The sequence below is a fragment of the Neovison vison genome, chromosome 2, assembly GCF_020171115.1.
Source record: "Neovison vison isolate M4711 chromosome 2, ASM_NN_V1, whole genome shotgun sequence".
Classification (NCBI taxonomy): domain Eukaryota; kingdom Metazoa; phylum Chordata; class Mammalia; order Carnivora; family Mustelidae; genus Neogale; species Neogale vison.
In genome coordinates, this window is record NC_058092.1 from 5,576,476 (window position 1) to 5,596,356 (window position 19,881).

A 19,881-nucleotide genomic window follows, 5' to 3' on the forward strand; every position below is an offset into this window, starting at 1 on the left:
GCTGGCCCAGCCTGTTTTCACTTCTTCGGGTAACAGACATGAGGGGCTGATGTGCACGCAGCCCGGGCCCACCAGCCAGGTACCCCCCCCCCCCCATCCCTGCCCACGTGACCCGGGTGAGACCCACCAGTGCACGCGACTCCAGTCTGGGCCCTTTGCTGTGCGTGCAGCTGCCGTTCTGTCTGCTGAGTGGCCAAGAGGACAGGCAGGGGGCCTGGAGCCGCTGGCAGCCGACCTGTCACTGAGGAGAGCCTGGCCAGGAATGCTGGGAACTGTGCTTGGCCTGGGATCCCGTGGGACTGAACAAGAGCGACTCCTGGTTGTTCACAGAAGCCCGCAGATCCCTGCACTTTTTGACCTCCTGAAGTGACTGCTGCATCTCCAAAGGCATGGGACAGGGTTAAGTCTTCTGAGCACGGCGCTGAGCTACTGAGGAAAACCCTTAGCTGAACGACCTCATCGCGTGATCCCGTTTCTTCCTTGCTCCCATTCCTTTGCCCTTGCCCTCCTCTACCTTTGTAGAAAGGCCAGCTGGTAACTTTTAAACAAGTGGGCCATAAGGTCTCTGGCACAGCTACTCGGGGGGCCTTGTAGCACCAAAGTGGCAGACTAGGCACACGTTAGGCAGTAATCATGGTTGTGTCCCAACAAAATTTGCAAAACCAGGCAGCTGTGGGCATTTGGCCCTTAGGCTGCACTTTGCTGACCCCAGAACTGGGAGGCAAGGCGGATCATTTTTTTTTTTTTTTAAATGCAGACATGTAACCACGTTCTAATAAACTGTGGTGCTATAAAGAGACCGCTAAGGGAGACAGGACGGTTGAGACTATTCTGAGAGGAGAGTAGGGTAAGGACCAGTGATGGGCTCACTGTACCTGATTAGAGAAGGCCTCTCTGGAAAGGGATCTTGGAAACCTGGGACTTGGGTGTGAATGAGGCAGGTCTGGTAGCATTCCAGGAAGGAAAAGCCGGAAGTGCAAAGGGCCTGAGGCAGGAGCACCCAGGGTGTGGAGGGACAGCAAGGGGGCTGGTTGTGGGGGAACTCAGGGAGGTGAAGGTAGGGAGGCAGCTGGAGCCAAGGCTTGGAACTTGAGAGAAGGAGCCATCGGGGGGAACCCAGTCTTACTTGGCTCAAAGACCCTAATGAGAAGGGCCGCTGCAGGCCCCGGGGTGGGAGTTCTGCGGCATCGGGGCGGAAGGCAGTGGTCGGGTGCCTGTGCACGGGTGGCAGAAGCGGCGCTCGGGCGCTTGGCCGCAGCTCTGACTTGAATACAAGGTCAGATGGAGCTTCTGTGTCTGGAGCCGGAGGAAGTGGTTGAGGGTGGGCGGGGTGACTGTGGAGATGAGATAGACAAACGGGGTGTCTGTAAAACACACTTTCACTGAGGAACGAGGAACCAGAAAGTCCCAAATTACTGACCGGAGAACAGTGAGCATTTGTAAACTCTCTGAAGTTCCCTGGGTTTTACCAGCCGCCCCTGGCTCTGACTAGGCTCCCTGGAATTTCAGAGGATCCACAGAAAGGGAACCATCGAGGATGGGGGATCATTTGAATTTTTGTGCCCTTAGGGCAGCCAGAAAAGGTGGTTCCAGAGTGGCCGACAATGCAAGAGCATTTCTGGGAGGATCCTGAATCCGAGCTCAGGAGTTATTGGGGAGGGCGGCCACCTTGCCTGCACCTTGGGCCCCTCTGGCTGGCTCAGGAACCACTGGCTTTAGACACGTCGACAGGCAACAGCTTCCACCCTCTTTAGCTGCAGCTTTTGGTGCTAAGCACACCTGCTGCCCTCTGAGGGAGCTGGGGGGCGGGGAGCAAGCCACACGTGGGAGCATTGGAAAGCACCTGGGGTTGGAGGTTAGGGCTGTGGCCTGTCCAGCTTGACTGGCTGAACCCTCCTAGGCCTGGGGGTCACCGAAGGTCAAAGTTGGAGGGACTTTGGCCCCACTTTGTCCACTCAACCTTGGGGACACTAGCCACAGCTTTGGGAGCTCCCTCGGGCTGCCCACGTGGCCCAGATGGTGAGGGAGGAGAGCGGGTCCAGAAATCCAGCTCCAGCCCAGAGCTCAGTCCTGAGAAAGGAGAAAATGACCTGGAGGGACACAGCCCAGCGCTGGGCAGGAATGGCAACTCTCGAGGGAAGTGATGGCCAGACTGCTCTTCGGGAGGGGAAGTCGGGGACTGTGTTTCTGGTGTGATTTAGGACACTAATGTGAAAGGTTTCATCGGGCGCCCAGGGGCTGGAGACAGGACTGCTTTTGAGCGCCTGCTGTGGACCGGGTGACCCACTTCTTTCACATGCAACCCCATTCTGCCCCTTGTGGGGGCACCGGTTCTGCCGGAGGGATTCGCTGTGCCCCCTTCAACCCAATCCTCTGTGCCCACAGCCTTACAACGAGGCTGGAGTTGCCATCCATCGTGAAAAAGAAAAAAACCCCGTCTCTTGAGAGGTCGAGAACTTGTCTGTCCTGTGCAGTGTAGGATTGCTGCAAGGCTCCAAGGCCACAATAAAAGCGAAGTACCTTCTCTTAAGCTACGAAACATGAAATGTAAAGTACTATTTTCAGTGCGGCCAACTGTCTCATCTCAGAGTCTGCATATGTGTTCTCTGTTCTAGGGTGTTGGTTCCCTAAGGAATAAGGAGAACATTAAATTTTCCTGCAGAATAATCTCAGCTTTTTTTTTTTTCCTTTTAAGGAAATTCCCTATCTTTGCCCTTAGGGGACCTTCCTAAGTCACACCTGCCTGCCGAGTCATCAGGCGGCAGTGAGGTGTGCAGGAAGGGGCCGCAGGAAATCCTGTTTGCTTCGGGCCCGGACACACCCTGTTTGCTCCTAGCTGGGGTCCTTCTGGAGCTGGCCCTTCGCCCTGTGCCAGCTCTGGCCTGAGGCGCCAGGCCCGGGGCTCCTGGAGAAAGGAGAAAGGCTTCACCTGCTCACCGTTCCCACCATCGCTATCGTCTTCATCACCACCGTCCTCTCTGCTTCCTGCAGCCTGAAGGGGCTGTTCCGGGTTCTCGAACCAGTCCTGGGCCAGTGGCCCCGATCAAACCTGATGAGCTCTGCCCACAGGGCCTCATGGCTCTCTGGCTTTATTTTTGCTTTTTCAGTTCTGTGTGTGACCATGTCCTCGAGGCCTCTCTTTCTTGAAAAGTATTCTGTTTTTGAGTTCAGCCTACCCTTGGAAATTCTCGCTTGGCTTAAAAATAGCACAAGAGGAGCGCGCGGCCGGTGCAGTCAGTGCAGTGCGAGAGTCTGATCTTGGGGTCGTGAGTTTGACCCCCACGTCGGGGATACAGATTACTTTAAAAAAAAAAATTCAAATAGAAGTCTTTAAAAAAAATTCGAATGAAAAGTTCTTTGTCTTCAGAAACAAAGACAAGAACAAAACTGCAGGTAATGCCGAAACCACACACAGACGCAGCTCTTGGGTTGGGGACAACAGACTCTGGGAAGCCACCTGGTAAGAGAGCCACAGGATCAGGGCGCTGGGCCTCACTGGACCCACATCTCTGAGTATTTTTTTTAAAAGCTAAACAAAGGTGAGTATGCCATAAAAAGTACGCTTGGCTGAGGTTTCTTCTTTCAAAGGGAGGATAATTTCACCAAGCTGACTGAAGAGAAAGTGGTGCTTTGTTTTTACAACCAAATGGAATGTAGCCAGTGTCAGCCCTGAATTCCTGTGTTCGGAGGATCTGTCCTTCCAGCCCGGATTGGGGGGAGGCCTTGGGCCCTGCCTGCCCTGAGCCCCGGGGCCCCAGCACGGTGTGTGGTCAGTTTCACAAACAGCACAATTCTCTCCAGTCCTGTCGCTGAATGACCAGCCCTGGGGATAGGGGTGGGGGTGGCAGGGGCTGTAAGCCGGCAGCCTTGCGAAGGATGACTTCACCCGCTGAGAGGCAGGTGGAAGATGGTGCGGAAGCTGAGAGCCAGAGACCATCCCTTCGGATTTACTTTACGGGGCGAATCAATGCAGGAATAAAACGTGCCTGTTCACCAGCAGGAATGAGATCACCCTCTTTTCTAATACTTGGTTATGCGTCTACGTCCCTTATCCGAGAATGACAGCCACTCGGCATGCTTAGGGCAGAGCAAATTACCTCCGGACTGTGGATAATACTATGTCATTATTCCGTGAGGCATCTAGCTCAGTGCCACCTGGGTCTTAAAACACTAAAAAAAATTTTAATTACACAATGGTATGGATACGTCAATACCTGCTCCTTGGAAAAGACTCAGATGAAAGGTGAGCACACAAAGTAGGGCTCAGAAGTGTACCTTCCCTCCCTCGCTCCCCCAGCCTTGGCCCGAAGCCCCACGTTGGGGTCTCTCTTCCAGTCCAGTTTCTATGAACTTCCCAACGTCTAATAATACAAACCCACACCCACATACATTCTAATAGGTTGCACATACACATGGATAGGCACATTAGAGTTTTAAAAATTTTTCTGGAATAAATAAAATGGGATCCTATTGTGTACATTGTTTCGCAGATACGATTTTTTTCTAACTTCAGATGTCTTAGAGATCTGCCCCTGCCCTGTCAACCTTGTCTATGTGCCGGTTGAACGGCACAGATGTATGGTAACCAATTCTCTACTGATGGATTTTTCCCCCCAATTTTTAAAATCATCAAAATTTAAAATCATCACATAAACTTTGTCATCTTAGCCATCTTTTAAATGATTGTTTAAACACCAAAGGAAGTCCTGCATCTCGTGTTTCCTCGCCGCCCCCTCTTTTTTTTTGAAGATTTTTTTTTAAGATTTTATTTATTTATTTGACAGAGAGAGATCACAAGTAGGCAGAGAGAGAGAGGAGGAAGCAGGCTCCCTGCTGAGCAGAGAGCCTGATGCGGGACTCGATCCCAGGACCCTGAGATCATGACCTGAGCCGAAGGCAGCGGCTTAACCCACTGAGCCACCCAGGCGCCCAAGGATTTTATTTTTTTAAGTAATCTCCACACCCAACATGGGTCTTGAACCAACTACCCTGAGATTAAGAGTTGTATGTTCCACTGACTGAACCAGCCAGGATCCCCTCACCTTAGCCTTTAAAACTATACTGTTGAGTAGCATTAAGCACATTCATTATTGTGCAAAATTCTGTCTCCAGAACTTATCTTGCCACACTGAAACTCTGTCCCTCTTAAACTTGAACTCCCCACTTCCCTCCCTCTCCCAGCCCCTGGCGACCTTCATTCCATTTTCTCTTTCTATGAATTTGACTATTTTTGGTAACTCATAGGGGTTTAGGAATGATAAAGTGTTTGTCTTTTTTGTGACTGTCTTATGTCATTCAGCATGCAAGGTCCTCAAGTTTCATCCATGTTGTAGCATGTGGCAGAGTTTCCTTCTTTTTTTAAGGTTAGTAATGTTCCATTGTGTGGACGGACTGTTTTATTCATCTATGCGTCTGTGGATGCACGGGCTGCTTCCACATCTTGGCTACTGTGAATAGTGCCACTGTAAACACGGGTGTACAAGGTCTCTTGGAGAGGCTGCTTTCAATTCTTCTGGGTACACACCTGGAAATGGAATTGGTGGATCACATGGTAATTCCATTCCTGATCTTTTGAGAGAGCACTAAGTTGCTTTCCACAGTGTCTGTTCTATTTTTACATTTCCACCAACGATGCACAAGGGTCACAGTGTCTCTGAGTCCTCCCCAACACGTATGCTTTTAGAGAAAATGACAGCAGCCATCCTAACGTGTGTGAGGTGATAGCTCTCTGTGGTTTTGACTCGCACTTCCCTAACGATGTGTTTGTTGAGCACCTGTTCATGTGCTTCTTGGACATATGTATGTCTGCTTTGGAGAAATGTCTAGTCTCTTGCCCATTTTTGAATCCGGTTCTTTAGGTTTTTTTGTTGGTGATATTAAAGGGTTTTTAAGTTGGCTGTTTTGTTTTTTTTTTTTACAGTTATTCAATATTTAAGAAAACATTTTAGGGGACAAATTTTTGGTACATCTTTGTACAAGTGTGACTACTTTTAGAGAGTTTTTAATATCAAAAAGCAGGCATGCTAATTTTGATGGATATGACCAAGTTGTTCTCCAATTTGCTGCTTCCCCCTGTCCTCAACCATGCTTGTTATTAACTACCTTTTTTTCTAAATTATAATTCCAATATATTAACATACAGTGTTATATTACTTCCAGGTGCACAATATAACAAGCCAACAATTCTGTACATTACTCAGTGCTCATCACGACAAGTGTACTCCTTAATACCCTTCATGTGTTTCCCCCCTCCCCCACCCACTTCCCCACCTTTCCTTTGGTGACCATCAGTTTGTTCCTCATAGTCAAGAATCTCTTTTTTGGTTTGTCTCTTTTTTTCTTTGTTTGTTTGTTTTCTTTCTTTCTTTCCTTTTTAATTAAGTAGGTTCCATGCCCAGTGCAAGACTTGAACTCACAATCCCAAGATCAAGAGTCACATGTTCTATTGACTGAGCCAGCCAGATGCCCCTGTTTGTTTTATTTCTTAAATTCCTCTTATCAGTGAAATCATATGGTATTTGTCTTTCTCTGACTGACTCAGCACCATACCCTCTGGATCCATCCGTGTTGTTGTAAATGGCAAGATTCCATTCTTTTTTACAGCTGAATAATAATTCCACTGTATATACATACTACCTCTTCTTTATCCATTCATCTACCAACGGACACATGGGTTGCTTCCATAGCTGTCTTTCTATTTAAAAATATTCATTGTCACCTAGCTTATATACAAAGATTGAATGAAAATGCAGATGTGCATGGGACATCTGGGTGGCTTAGACATTTGGGCTTGATTTCGGCCCAGGTCATGATCTCAGGATCTTGGGATCAAGCCCCATGTTGGGCTCTGCACTGGGCATGGAGCCTGCTTGGGATTCTCTCTCTCTCTCTCTCTCTCTCTCTTTCTCTCTCTTCCTCACCCTCTCAACCCTGCCACTGCTGGCACAGTGGGATCCTGGGATGGAGCCCCACATCAGGCTCTCTGCTCAGCAGGGAGCCTGCTTCCTCCTCTCTCTGCCTACTTGTGATCTCTGTCTGTCAAATAAATAAATAAATAATCTTTAAAAAAAATTAAAAATAGTAAATAAGGAAAAGGCAGATTACAGTTTTAAATGAACGGTTGTTTACACACCACTCAAATTAGGAAAAGGAAATTACCAGTGTTTTATTGGATGATTCTTCCCAGTCATAACCCCCAACCTAAGACCCGAAGGTAACCACTTTCCTGAATTCACTGGGTGAATATTCCACGATTTGTCCATTGTACAATGATGAACATTTGGGTCACTTCCAATGCTGTGCACATGTCTCCTGATATCTACATGCAGGAGCATTTCCAGGGCAAACATTTTGCAGTGGACCGCTCATGCTTTATTGTAAGACTGACAGGGTCTCTTAAGTGCTTTGATTTCAGGGACCCCTTTTGCTCACTAGTGAAGCCATTGGACACTTTCTTAGAACAACATTTAAAAATATATAAATCAAATACATATAGGATTACAAAGAAAACCAATTATATTAGAATGTAATTTTCAAAATATTAAGAAAACAAACTCATGATAAAATATATGTCCTCCTACCATTAAATGGTAATATTTAGTCATCAATCTCATACCTACCCCAATTTTTTTTTTTTAACGTGGTCTCTGCACCTAGTATGGAGCCCAATGCAGGGCTTGAACTCACAACTCTGAGATCAAGACCTGAGCTGAAATTAAGAGTCAGACACTTAAACAACCGAGTCACCGAGGTGCCCCATACCTACCCTAATTTTGAAGTCATGATGAACATAAATGATATTTTGAGGTATCAGCAACAAGTTTAATGTGATAATCTATATTCTTTTGGTGGAATTCACAGGCATGACTAATATTACGTTGGTTTGGTTGCTAATAGAAGAAAATGCCAAGTTTCAGCTAGAAAATTATAAAAAATATGTAGTTTTTCCTTTTTTTCTCAGTGAAGTTTACAGAGCCCCAAGTTCCAGCTGTTGACCCCAGGTTAAGAATCCCCACATTAAGAAATGCAAACCCATCTCCCAGGTGTTTACAGTGCTTTATACTCTGTGCAGGGTGAATGACTGCTGTCTCATGTCCTGAGAGCACTCGCTATGGGCCAGCTTTCAAATCAGTGCCAATATGGTGGGTGGGAAATGGTATCTTCTTGAGACTTCAATTTGCATTTTTCTGATTATTCATGAACCATCTTTCCATGTGTCTTTTTCTTCCGTGTAATGACTGCCTTTTGCTCATTTTCCTGCTGGGTTTTGGTTTCTTCTGATTTGTAGGAATTCCTTATATGAGAAGAAATGGGGAGAAATGGGTGAAGTGTTTTTGCTTTTGTTTCTATAAAGAATAAAGAAGGGAGCCTGGGTGTCTCAGTGGGTTAAGTCTCTGCCTTCAGCTCAGGTCATGATCTCAGGGTCCTGGGATCAAGTCCCATATCGGGCTCTCTGCTCAGCAGGGAGCCTGCTTCCCCCCTCTCTCTCTGCCTGCCTCTTCGCCTACTTGTGATCTTTCTCTGTCAAATAAATAGACAAAATCTTTGAAAAAAATAAAGAATAAATAAAAAACCCAAAAAACCCTATTATTTGTATATGTTGCAAGTATCTTCTTCTGGATTGTGGCTTGCCCTTTTTATCCTTTATGGTATCTGTGATAAATGGAAATTCTTAATTTTAATATAGTAGAATCTATCAGTTTTTGTCTTTATAGTTTGTGGTAAGTTCTTTTCTATCTCAAGATCATGAAGACTTCCAGTTTTGTTTTCTAAATTATTTACAGGTTTGTATTTTACATGTAAGCCAGCTGGAATTAACTTTGTGTATGTTGAGGTAGGGAGCTGATTTCATTATTTTCCCACATGCTTAATTAGTTGTCCCAGCATCGGTTGGTGAATCCATTAAGTCCCCACTAATCTGCAGTTCCAGTTCTGTCTGAAATCAAACTTCCATAAGGGCTTTTTTCTGGGCTCTATCCTGTTTCAACAATCTATTATTCCTTGCTGGCATCAATGCCACACAGCCGAATTTCTTTACCTGGTAGAGGCAAGTCTCCCATTTTCTTTCTTTCTTTTTTTTTTAGATTTTATTTATTTATTTGACAGACACAGATCACAAGTAGGCAGAGAGGCAGGCAGGGAGAGAGAGAGGAGGAAGCAGGCTCCCTGCTGAGCAGAGAACCCAATGCAGAACTCGATCCCAGGACCCTGAGATCATGATCTGAGCTGAAGGCAGAGGCTTAACTCACTGAGCCACCCAGGCACCCCAAGTTCTTCCATTTTCTTAAGGCATACCCTGGCTTATGACAGCCTCAGCTCTTCCAGAGAAATGTTAGAATTGGATTGCTAAATCTCACAAAAAATGGAAGGAAGGAAGGAAGGAAGGAAGGAAGGAAGGAAGGAAGGGAGAAAAAGAAAAGGGATTCTTAACTGGGATCACATTGAATTTGTAGAGCAATCTGAGTAAGTTGACATCCTTTGGTTATTGAGTCTTATCCAAGAAAATAGTCTGCTTTCCACTCATTTAGGTCTTCTTTAACATCCAATGTCTTTTCAATAAAGTTTTGTTAATTTCTTCAGCAAAGGCTTGCACATCTTTTGTTAGATTTATTATTAGTTCTTCCTTTTTCCCAACCTTTCATTTCTTCTTTTCTTATTTCTGATACTATAAAGACCTTTTAAAATTTGTTTTCTGATTGTTGCTGGTATATAGAAATGCAGATATATACTTTCATATATTGATTGTGTATCCAGCCTTTAAAAATTCTCTTATTCTAATACAAGGTAACAATACATTATTTTGAAACTTTCTTATATCTATTCAAAGCATTAGCAAAGAATGACAATTTATTTCTCTCTTTCCAATCCTTAAATGTTTTATTTCTTTTTCTTGACATTCTATCCTGGTTAGGATCATCATATACTACTAGCATTAGTATAATGTTAAATTCAAGTGATCAAAACGGGCAACTTACGTCACATTGGATTTTAAAGGGAATTAAATATGACATTTGTTGTAGAGTTGTTATTTTTGTTATATACCTGTTTCTGTCTTTATTGTTGTTACAAAATACTATGATTTTAGTGGTTTAACAACACAAATATGTTATCTTACAGTCCTGGAGGGTAGATATCTGACAGGGGTCTCACTGGGCAAAAATCAAGGTGTGGACAGGGTTGTTCTTCCTTCCGGAGATACTAGGGAAGTATCCACTTCCTCGATTCCTCCAGCTTCTAGAGTCACCCACATTCCTTGGTTGTGACCCCGCCCTCCAACTTCAAAGTCACTGATGTTGCATCACTGATCCTTCCGTAGCCACATCTCCCTCTGACAGACTGCAGCCAGGAAAGGTGCTCCACATTAAAGGATTCATGGGATCAGATGGGACACCTGCATATCCAAGATAATCTCCCATTTCAAGGTCCTGAACCCTAATCATGTCTTCAGAGTCCTTTTTTGCCATGAATGGCAATGTACAGGTTTTGGAGATAAGAATGGAACATCTCTGGGGATGGGTTCCGGAGAGCATTGTTCCAATCCATGTAGGCTGGCTGGGTCCAAGGACCCAAGTGGAGTCTCACAAAGACCAGCCAAGAAGGTCCCTGGCCTCTCACGGGGTGGAAATCAAATGGGAGCTGAGACAAAGTGGGAGCAGAGTTTGTTGAAGACAGAGAGTGCAGAAATGGACAGAGCATCCGGGAGACTTGGAAAGGAAAGGAGAGTGAGTCTCATCTTTGCTCGGGCTTTGGGGTTTTTATTGAGGATTGTAATCGGTTGATGTGTTTTCTCCAGCACCCAGGAACTGCTTAAAATGAAGGCGAGTGTTTGGGTGTTCTCCGTAAGTCACTTATGCCTTGGAGCCAGGGGTCTTGGTGAGCCAGAGGTCTAAGAAACACTCATGACAACCGCTCCTGGTCACTCCTTGGACGTTATCGATTGTGCTGGAAGCCTGTAAAGAACTGTTAAGTCCTTGACCTCCACAAGGAGGACATACATTATCTGTTCAATAAGGTGTATGTAAGGTGGGGGTGGGTCCCAGCAAGAACCGAAGCAGGAAAGGAGCAAAAAAATCATTTCCATGGGGTCCCTTTAGTTTCCCCATCTAATGACCATCATAATATTATTTATTAGGTTAGGGAAATACACTTCCATTCTTTGATTGTGAAGTTTTTATCATAAGTAGATATTGAAATTTGTTAAATGACTGTCCTAGTTAAGATCCTATGGCTTTTCTTCTTTAATCCATTAATATGATGAATTATATTAGTACATTTTCTAGTGAACTAGTCTTACATGCCTGAGATAAACCAACTTGGTTGTCATGTTTTATCTTTTTTATATGTTACTAAATTCTATTTGGCAAGTATTGAATCTAGGATTTTTTGCATCTCATATGGAAGTTTGAACTTGTATTTCCCTTTCTTGTATGATTTTTGTGTCAAGGTTATGCTAAAGTCATACCTGGAGTGGGAAAGTGTCCTTCTTTCCTACAGAAACATTTGTGAATGATGGAAGTTATATATGTATATAATTTTAATCATAAATATATGTGTGTTTATTTATGTGAATATTTAATACAAATTGCCTCTGAAGCCATCTGGGTCTGGGTGTTTTCTTTGAGGGAGATTTTTGTTTTAATTGAGCTAAAATTCATACAACATAAAATTTTCCACTTTAGGGCATACAATTCAGTGGCATTTAGAAATTCACAGTGGTGTGCAAGCATCACCTACCTCTATCCAATTCCAAAACATTCCAGCATTCCCCAAGGAGACTGTCCCCTTTAGCAGTCACTCCTTCCCCCTCTCTTAGGCCCCAGTAATCTCTCCTCCACATTCTGTCTCTATGGATTTACCTATTCTGGGTATCTCACATAGATGGACTTATGCTGGTGTGACCTTTTGAGTCTGGCTTCTTTCACTTAGCCGAATGTTTCAAGGTTCATCAACATTGCAGCAGGTGTCAGAATTTCATTTTTAAGCTTGAGTGATTTTCTATTGTATGGATCTACCATATTTTGTTCATCCATTCACTTGGGTTGTTTCCACCTTCTGGCAGTTGTGAAAGGTATTGCTGTGAATATTCATGGACAACCATTTGTTTTAAGTACCTATTTTCACTTCTTTTGTGTGCATACCTAAGAGGGGAATCCTAGATCTTATGGTAATTCTATGTTTAACTTTTTGGGACACCACCATTCAAATTCTTCTCAAGTAGTTTTGGCAGCCCATGTCCTAAAACTGGAATGATACGGAGAAGATGAACAGGGCCCCTGCACAAGGATAACACACAAATTCATGCATTCCATATTTAAAAAAAAAAAATCTTTTCCGGTAGTAGGATTATTCAGTTCTTTTGGTAAGTTGTGTTTTTCTCCAGGAAGGTACCTACTACTTTCTTTAAGTTTTCAAATGTATTGGGATAAATGTTGGTATTAACTTTGATAATACTATTTTTTTAAGGGGTAGAGAGGGGTGGGGAGGGGCAGAGGAAAAAGGAGAGACAGTCTTAGCAGTCTCCTTGCCCAGCATGGATGGAGCCCAATGCAGTGCTTGATCCCACCACTCTGAGATCATGACCTGAGCCCAAGTCAAGAGTTGGAAGCTTAACTGGCTGAGCCACCCAGGCACCTGACAATACTCCCTATTTCATGTTTTCCTTGCTTTTCAGAAATTTCTACTATTATTCTTTCCTTTCCAGACTTTTAAATTCTGAAATTGAGTGCTTGGTTCATTTATTTGAGATTTTCTTCTTTTACAACATACATATCCAAGATTAAACATTGTTTCTATATACTGATGTCAGTTTGTGTCAGCATCCAGTTCTGACTACTTCCAAGCATATGCTTTTTCCCCCCAGTTTATCTGGCTATATTTTGTCACTGATTTCTAACTTAATTGTAGTGTGGTCAGAGAGCCTGGTTTGTATGGTACCAATCCTGAGAAATATGTGAAATCCAACCATTGGTCAACTTTTGTAAATATTTCATGTGTGACTGAAGAGAGTGAGTCTTCTCAGGTCCATCAGAATGGCTAAAATGAAGAGGTAGAATACTATCGACCATTGACGAGGTGTGGGACAACTGGAACACTCACATACTGCTCGTGGGAATGTAAATGCTACAACATTTGGAAACCCTCTGGGCAGTGTCTGCAAAGGTTAAACATAAGCTAAACATGCCCAGCAGAAACACGTACACATGATCATCAGAAGACACCTATCAGAATGTTCATCCTGGGACACCCAACTGGCTCCATTGGTAGAGCACATGACTCTTGATGTCAGGGTCATGAGTTCAATCTCCAAATTGGTTGTGGAGATTACTAAAAGAAAAATAATAATAAAGGTTAAAAAAAATGCTCATCCTAGCACCATTTGTGCTACTTGCAAGGAGGCAACAGTCTAAATGTCCATCAACAGAAGAATGGAGGGAGCCTCAGTGGCTCAGCTGGTTAAGTGACTGCCTTCGGCTTAGGTTGTGATCCCACAGTCCTGGGATTGAGTCCTGCATCAGGCTCCCTGCTCAGCGGGGAGTCTGCTTTTCCCAACCCTTCCCTCCCCGGCTCATGATCTCTCTCTATCTCTCTCGGATAAATAAATAAAATCTTCAAACAACAACAACAACAAAAAAAGAATGGATAAATGTGATTTATTCATACAATGAAATAAGAATGAAAAAGATATTTCTACACACATAAATCTCACAAACATAAAACTGAGCAAAAAAGACACAGAAGAGTACTACTCTATGCTGTCATTTATAATAAGTAAATATGGGCAGAATTAATCATTTAAGCATTTGAAGTCAGAGTGGTGGTTTCGTGTAGCATGGACTGTGACTGGGGGTTGTGCAGTTGCAAGAAAAATGGTTTGAGGGTGTCATAAAGTTCTATTTCCTGATCTAATCCAAGTCCTGGATCTGAAGTGTGTCAACTTCATGAGAATTCATTAGGTCATATATTTTTGATTTGCATACTCTTCTCCATATATGTTACTGTTCAATTAAAAAGGTTCAATTAAGGGTCCCATGGTGGCTCAGTTGGTTAAGCACCTGACTCTTGATTTCAGTTCAGGTCATGATCTTGGGGTCCTGGGATGGAGCCCTGAGTCAGGCTCCTCACTCAGTGGGGAGTTCTGGGAGAATCTGCTTGAGGATTCTCTTTCTCTCTCTCCCCTCCTTGTGTGCATGCATGCACACACTCTCTCAAATAAATAAATCTCTAAAAAATTTTTCAGCTAAAAAAAAAGAACGTGTGTTCTTTCATTGCTGGGCACAATACTTATATATTCATTAAACCAAACTTGTTAGAGGTGCCTGCTGTCTCAGTTGGTGGACCTGCAACCCTCAATCTCCAGGTTGTAGGTTCGAGCCCCACGTTGGTTGTAGAGATTATTTTAAAATAAAATAAAAATATTGAGACACCATCTCTACACTGCTGAACAAAGAACAGCAGCCACACACTCCCAAACTTCTACAAGAAAAATAACCCCATTTTGTTAGCTATTGTTAGGTGTTGTTTCTGTTATTCATATTCCAAAGTAGTTCAGACCAACACATAATTTTCTTTCTTTTTTTTTTTAAAGATTTTATTTATTTATTTGACAGAGAGAGATCACAAGTAGACAGAGAGGCAGGCAGAGAGAGAGAGAGAGAGAGAGGGAAGCAGGCTCCCTGCTGAGAAGGGAGCCTGATGCGGGACTCGATTCCAGGACCCTGAGATCATGACCTGAGCCGAAGGCAGCGGCTTAACCCACTGAGCCACCCAGGCACCCCATAACTTTCTTTTTATGTGTGTCTTCTGTAAATAACATATAGATTTTGTTATTGTTATTAACTGAGAATCTCCATATTTTAAAATGGGGATTTAATTCATTCTTCTTTTGTGATTGCTGATATGTTTTGATTTATTCCTGCAAACTTATTTCGCTTACTTTTTACCATCATTCTTTTAAAAATATTTTATATTTAAGTTATCTCTACACCCAGCGTAGGGCTTGAACTCACAACATTGAGATCAAGAGTTGCATGTGCTACTGACTAAGCCAGCCAGGTGCCCCTCCCATGATTTTTTAAATGTTAACTTTCCCCCGTTTTCTTTCCATTTGTTAGATTCATCATTTTTTTTAAGTTTTTATTTTCTTTTCCTTCAAAAGATTTAGAAGTTGTACATCTAATTTCTAGTATCCCAACAGAGACAATTTTCTGATCATTTTTTCTTTTTGTGTTCTGTAGGTTGAATACTCTCTACTCATCTGTCTTTATATTCATGTTATGATTTTTTCTTTTATCCAATCTGCTGTCAATCCTCTAAAACAAAACAAAATTTTTGATATAGCATTTTTCAGGTCTAAGAATTCCATTTGGTTCTTTGTTATATTTCCTATGTTACTTTTAAAAATTCACTATATCTTCACCCATTCTGTCCACTTTTCCTGTGAAATCTTTGTGATAATTATTTTGGCATCTTTGTTGATTCAGCATCAGGTTATCTGTGGGTCTGCTTCTATAGACTGATTTTTCCTCTTTTTTTTTTTTTTTAAAGATTTTATTTATTTATTTGTCAGAGAGAGAGAGAGAGAGAGAGAGAGCGCACGCACAGGCAGACAGAGTGGCAGGCAGACAGAGTGGCAGGCAGAGTCAGAGGGAGAAGCAGGCTCCCTGCGGAGCAAGGAGCCCACTGTGGGACTCTATCCCAGGTCGCTGGGATCATGACCTGAGCCAAAGGCAGCTGCTTAATCAACTGAGCCACCCAGGCGTCCCTGATTTTTCCTCTTGATTATGAAACAGATTCTCCTGCTTCTTTTCATGCTTGTAAGTTTTTATCATATAGTGAATATTGCAGATAATACAGTACAGTACAATGGTTTCTGTCATCTTCCTCTGAAAAGTGATAAATTTTGTTTTAGAAAGCAAATTACCAGCTGATAACCTTGATCCTGGGGTGGTTTGGTTATAGGCTTTGTTAGGGTGTTTATTTCAGTTTTGCCCTCAATCTGGGATGTGGCCCTCACTTCTAAAATATGGCCTTTCTGGGGTTTTATTAGAAAGCCCAATGGGTTTACCAGGCACCCTGAAAACTTGGCTGGACTTGATATCCAAACTCTGTCTCCATAGCTGGGCATAGTTCTGCTGAAATTCCTGCTCAGTTCCTTTGGCCTTCTGGTTGCTGCTTTCCACTAGATCCCTTGGAGATGTGACCTGCTCGTGCAGTTCAGGATTCAGCCAAGGATTTGGGAGATGTTTGTCCACAGATCTGGGGGTGTCCTCCTTTCCAGGATCTGCCCTCCCTCAATTCCCATTTACTCTGCCAGGTAACCCTGAACTCTAACTTCTTTTTAACCCAGTAAAACTGCCACTTTCAGTATGAACTCTATTCCTTGTATGCTGAGAGAATTAAGGAACTGTCTTGGGGGAAAGCTGGTTACACATGGATCTGCACTAGTTTGTTTCCTTTTCTTCTAGGGCACGGGTGGCTCTCCACTACCTTCATATAGTTGTTTTAAAAAATATTTTATCGACTTTATAATTGTCATAGGCAGGTGATTAATCTGATACAAGTTTTTTTTTTTTTGCTACTACCTGAAGTGGAACTTAGCCTCTAAATTTTTTATGTACATTTAATGGTATCCAATAACATCCAGAATTAATCAATGGTATCCTCTCCTCCCAAAGACCCAAATCTTGATAGGTTTTCAGTTTCCTTCTCTTTCTCTTTCTCTTGGGATTAACCTGGGATCTTTATTCTCCATTATTATTTTTTAGTTATGTGTAAAAAATTAGTTAAACTTTTCTGAAAGTTATAATGGCTTTTCTCACCATTGCCACTTGGATACGTCTTCCTCCTCTTTAAGTTCCTTTTGTTTTGCTGTGTTGCAATTCTTGAGAAATTCTTTCAGAAAGCCAATCTGAGAATGACAGACTTTCTGAGGTTTGTATGTCCAAAATATTTCATTCTGACCTTTCACTTGAATGCTAATTTGGCTGAGTATAAGACTGTGGATTCAGAATCACTGTTTCTTAGAACCTTGATAATATGGCTCCATTTTCTTCCAGTATCCTGTGTTGTTGGGCTTATAGAATTTTTGCTCCTTTGTGGGTAACTTCCTGTTTGTTTTGCCCTTTGGAATGTTGTCCACCTCTCCCCTCTTCCTTGGTATTCTGCTGTTTTGGGAAATGTATCTGGGTGTCTCTTATTTTCTTTCTTTTCTCTTCTATCTTTCTTTCTTTCTTTTCTCTTTCTCCTTCTTTCTTTTTAAAGATTTTATTTATTCGAGGCAGGAGAGGCGCAAAGGGAGAAGCAGGCTCCCCATTGAGCAAGGAGCCTAACATGGGGCTCAATCCCAGGATCCCAAGGTCATGACCTGAGCTGAAGGCAGCCATTTAACCTACTGAGCCACCCAGGTGTCCCAGGTGTGTCTTATTTTCAAGTAAATTATTTGGTATGAGAGGGTCCTTTCTGTATGAAGACCCATGTCTTCAGATCTCGGAAATTTTCCCCTATTATTATTTTTTAAATTCTTAATTGATGTATGGTCGACATACAACATTTTGTCACTTTTAGGTGTATAACACAGTGATCTCACGATTACATACATCACAATATACACGTTTTAAGCATTTCTTTTATGCTACTCTTCATTTTTGTCTTCTCAGATACTAAATGGCTCTTAACTTTTCCTCCTATTTTCTGTCCTTTGGCTCTTTTTCACAGTAGGCAGTTTTTGTAGATGTAATATTCTGTCTAATCTCTGAGGATTATTTTACCATCTGTTTGCCTTGTGAAATGCTTGCATGGGTGCTGGTCTCTGTTTATTGACTTGTGTTCTTTTCTCGATGTTAATTTTTCTCAAATGCTTGGTGATTTTTGATTTTATGCTTATATTTGTGTTTGAAAATCACCATGCTCCTGTCTGTAGATCCAGGTTCTGATTGCATGGGCTTGGAAGTGGAGGGGCCATGCTTCCAGACAGACTGTGGGGTCGGGCAGGTGCTTGCCACCTAGACATTTCTGGTTACGCAGGGCCTTGCCGTATCTCTGTCACCAAGGCCCCAGCTTGTAGGCACACACTCCCTGACAAAGCTTCCCACAAGGGGAGAGGGGGAGAAGCTGGCTGGCGAATACTCCAGAAGGGGTTCTCCAGATAAGCACCCTGATGCCCACCCCAGCGCTCTTTCCTGTTCCGCATCCAAAAGGCAGAGTTTTCTCAGAACTCTCGGAGGGGCTGTCACTGACGTCACGTCCTCTGACTATTTTAGTCTTTCTTTTCCTTTGATCTCAATTTTTCTATCATATCACAATCTGCCTGAAATAATCTGGTATGCCAAGAAACAGTTCTGTGTCTTACTTACAGATTGATCCTTGATTTCAGGAGATTTCCGGAGACACTAAGCAGGGCAGCAGGAGGCCCCCATGGGTTTGGCTATCGGTGGACTCTCCTAAACTTTATTACACAGCATTCCTGGTTGTGAGCTATAAAATAGGATACTGGTCTGCATAATTCCTGCAGAATTATGTCTCGGCTGAGGTTTAAACTTAAAAAAAGAGACCCACCAACATCAGGATTTGTAACTGGAAAAGGAGTGGAGAATACATCCTTTAAGATTAGGCTACCAAATTTTAGAAGAAAACCTTTCTGGGAATTTCCCACCTGGAACCAGTAATGGAGAAGTGAGGTGATAAATAATCCCAGAAAAATATAAGTGGCATTCTAAGTCAGCCACAGCTGTGAGTGCACACTGGTGTATAAATAATATGGCCAAGTTTTATATGCAACTCAGGGTGTGGCACATAGGTATGATTCAGAAAGAATAATATGAGTTTTTGTATAGATGGAAATGGGCATTTGGGTGGGGATTAAGCAAGGACAGAATTATAATGCATGCCGGTGGGTGGTAACACCTCTTTTTGCCTATTCTTGTTCTGTATCCAGAAAACTTTTTGTAATTAATGCATACATAGGATCCCTAGGACTATGATTTAAGAGAAAAAAAAAGACATGGTTAGAAGTTGTCTACAGACTCACAGAGAAGGTTTTGGAAAAAAACATTTTAAATGAGCATAACAGTTTGGTGAATCAATTTCTTTAGGAGATCCTCACCAATGACGAGATGACAAATCACGATCTATTTACTGCTATTAAAATGAGGGGATTCTTGCAAAAGGAACAATTGCACGGATTCAGCATCCACTTGGAGCTTGGGAGGAAAAAAAAAATGTGTCTTCAAAAACAAAAAAACAAAAACAGATTGCTGGCTGCGGTCCTCCAGATCCTCCTACACAGCTGATTAACGCAGGATCAGCAACTGTTGTGTTCCACACTCCCACAGCCCAGCTTTCCTCCGAGAGCCACTGCCGGGCCCCGATGACGGTGACTTTCTCCCTTGGCTCTGGACAGGTGTGTTTCCTTTCGAGCCGGGGCTCTGGGTACTAAGGCTGATCCCAGTGGGATCCCAAACTCCGCATCCTCGGCGTGCCCAGCGTGGCACCCGGCACGTGACAAATGTCTGATGACTGGGGGCTGTGCATACTGTTAAGGACGGCTGCCCAGTTAGATCCGCCCGAATGCTGCAACACGAGAGACAGCCCGTTGGCCCGAGCTACGCTGCACGGAGCAGACCATGCGGCCTGGGGACCCGCCGGACACTGGGCTCTCTCGGACATGGATTCTGCTGGGGCGCTAAGTAGCTGTCCCAAGTCAAGGGGCAAGAGGAAGGGTGAAGATGGAACAGCTGAGAAGGTCGATGAGAAGATAAAACCGTGGCGATGCTTTGGGAAGAACGACTGCCCGGTTAGGTGAACTCTTGTTGTCTTTGGAATGCAGTTATTATAATTTGTATTGAAATGACGCACGGGGCTCTGAGGTGCCTCCCCCACCCGGCA

At 43.4% G+C, this 19,881-nt stretch overlaps 1 pseudogene; it reads left to right on the top strand.

Moving 5' to 3' along the window:
* The first annotated feature begins 12,213 nt into the window (after positions 1-12,213).
* LOC122901562 lies at positions 12,214-12,314 on the top strand (annotated as a pseudogene).
* The last annotated feature ends 7,567 nt before the right edge of the window (positions 12,315-19,881 follow it).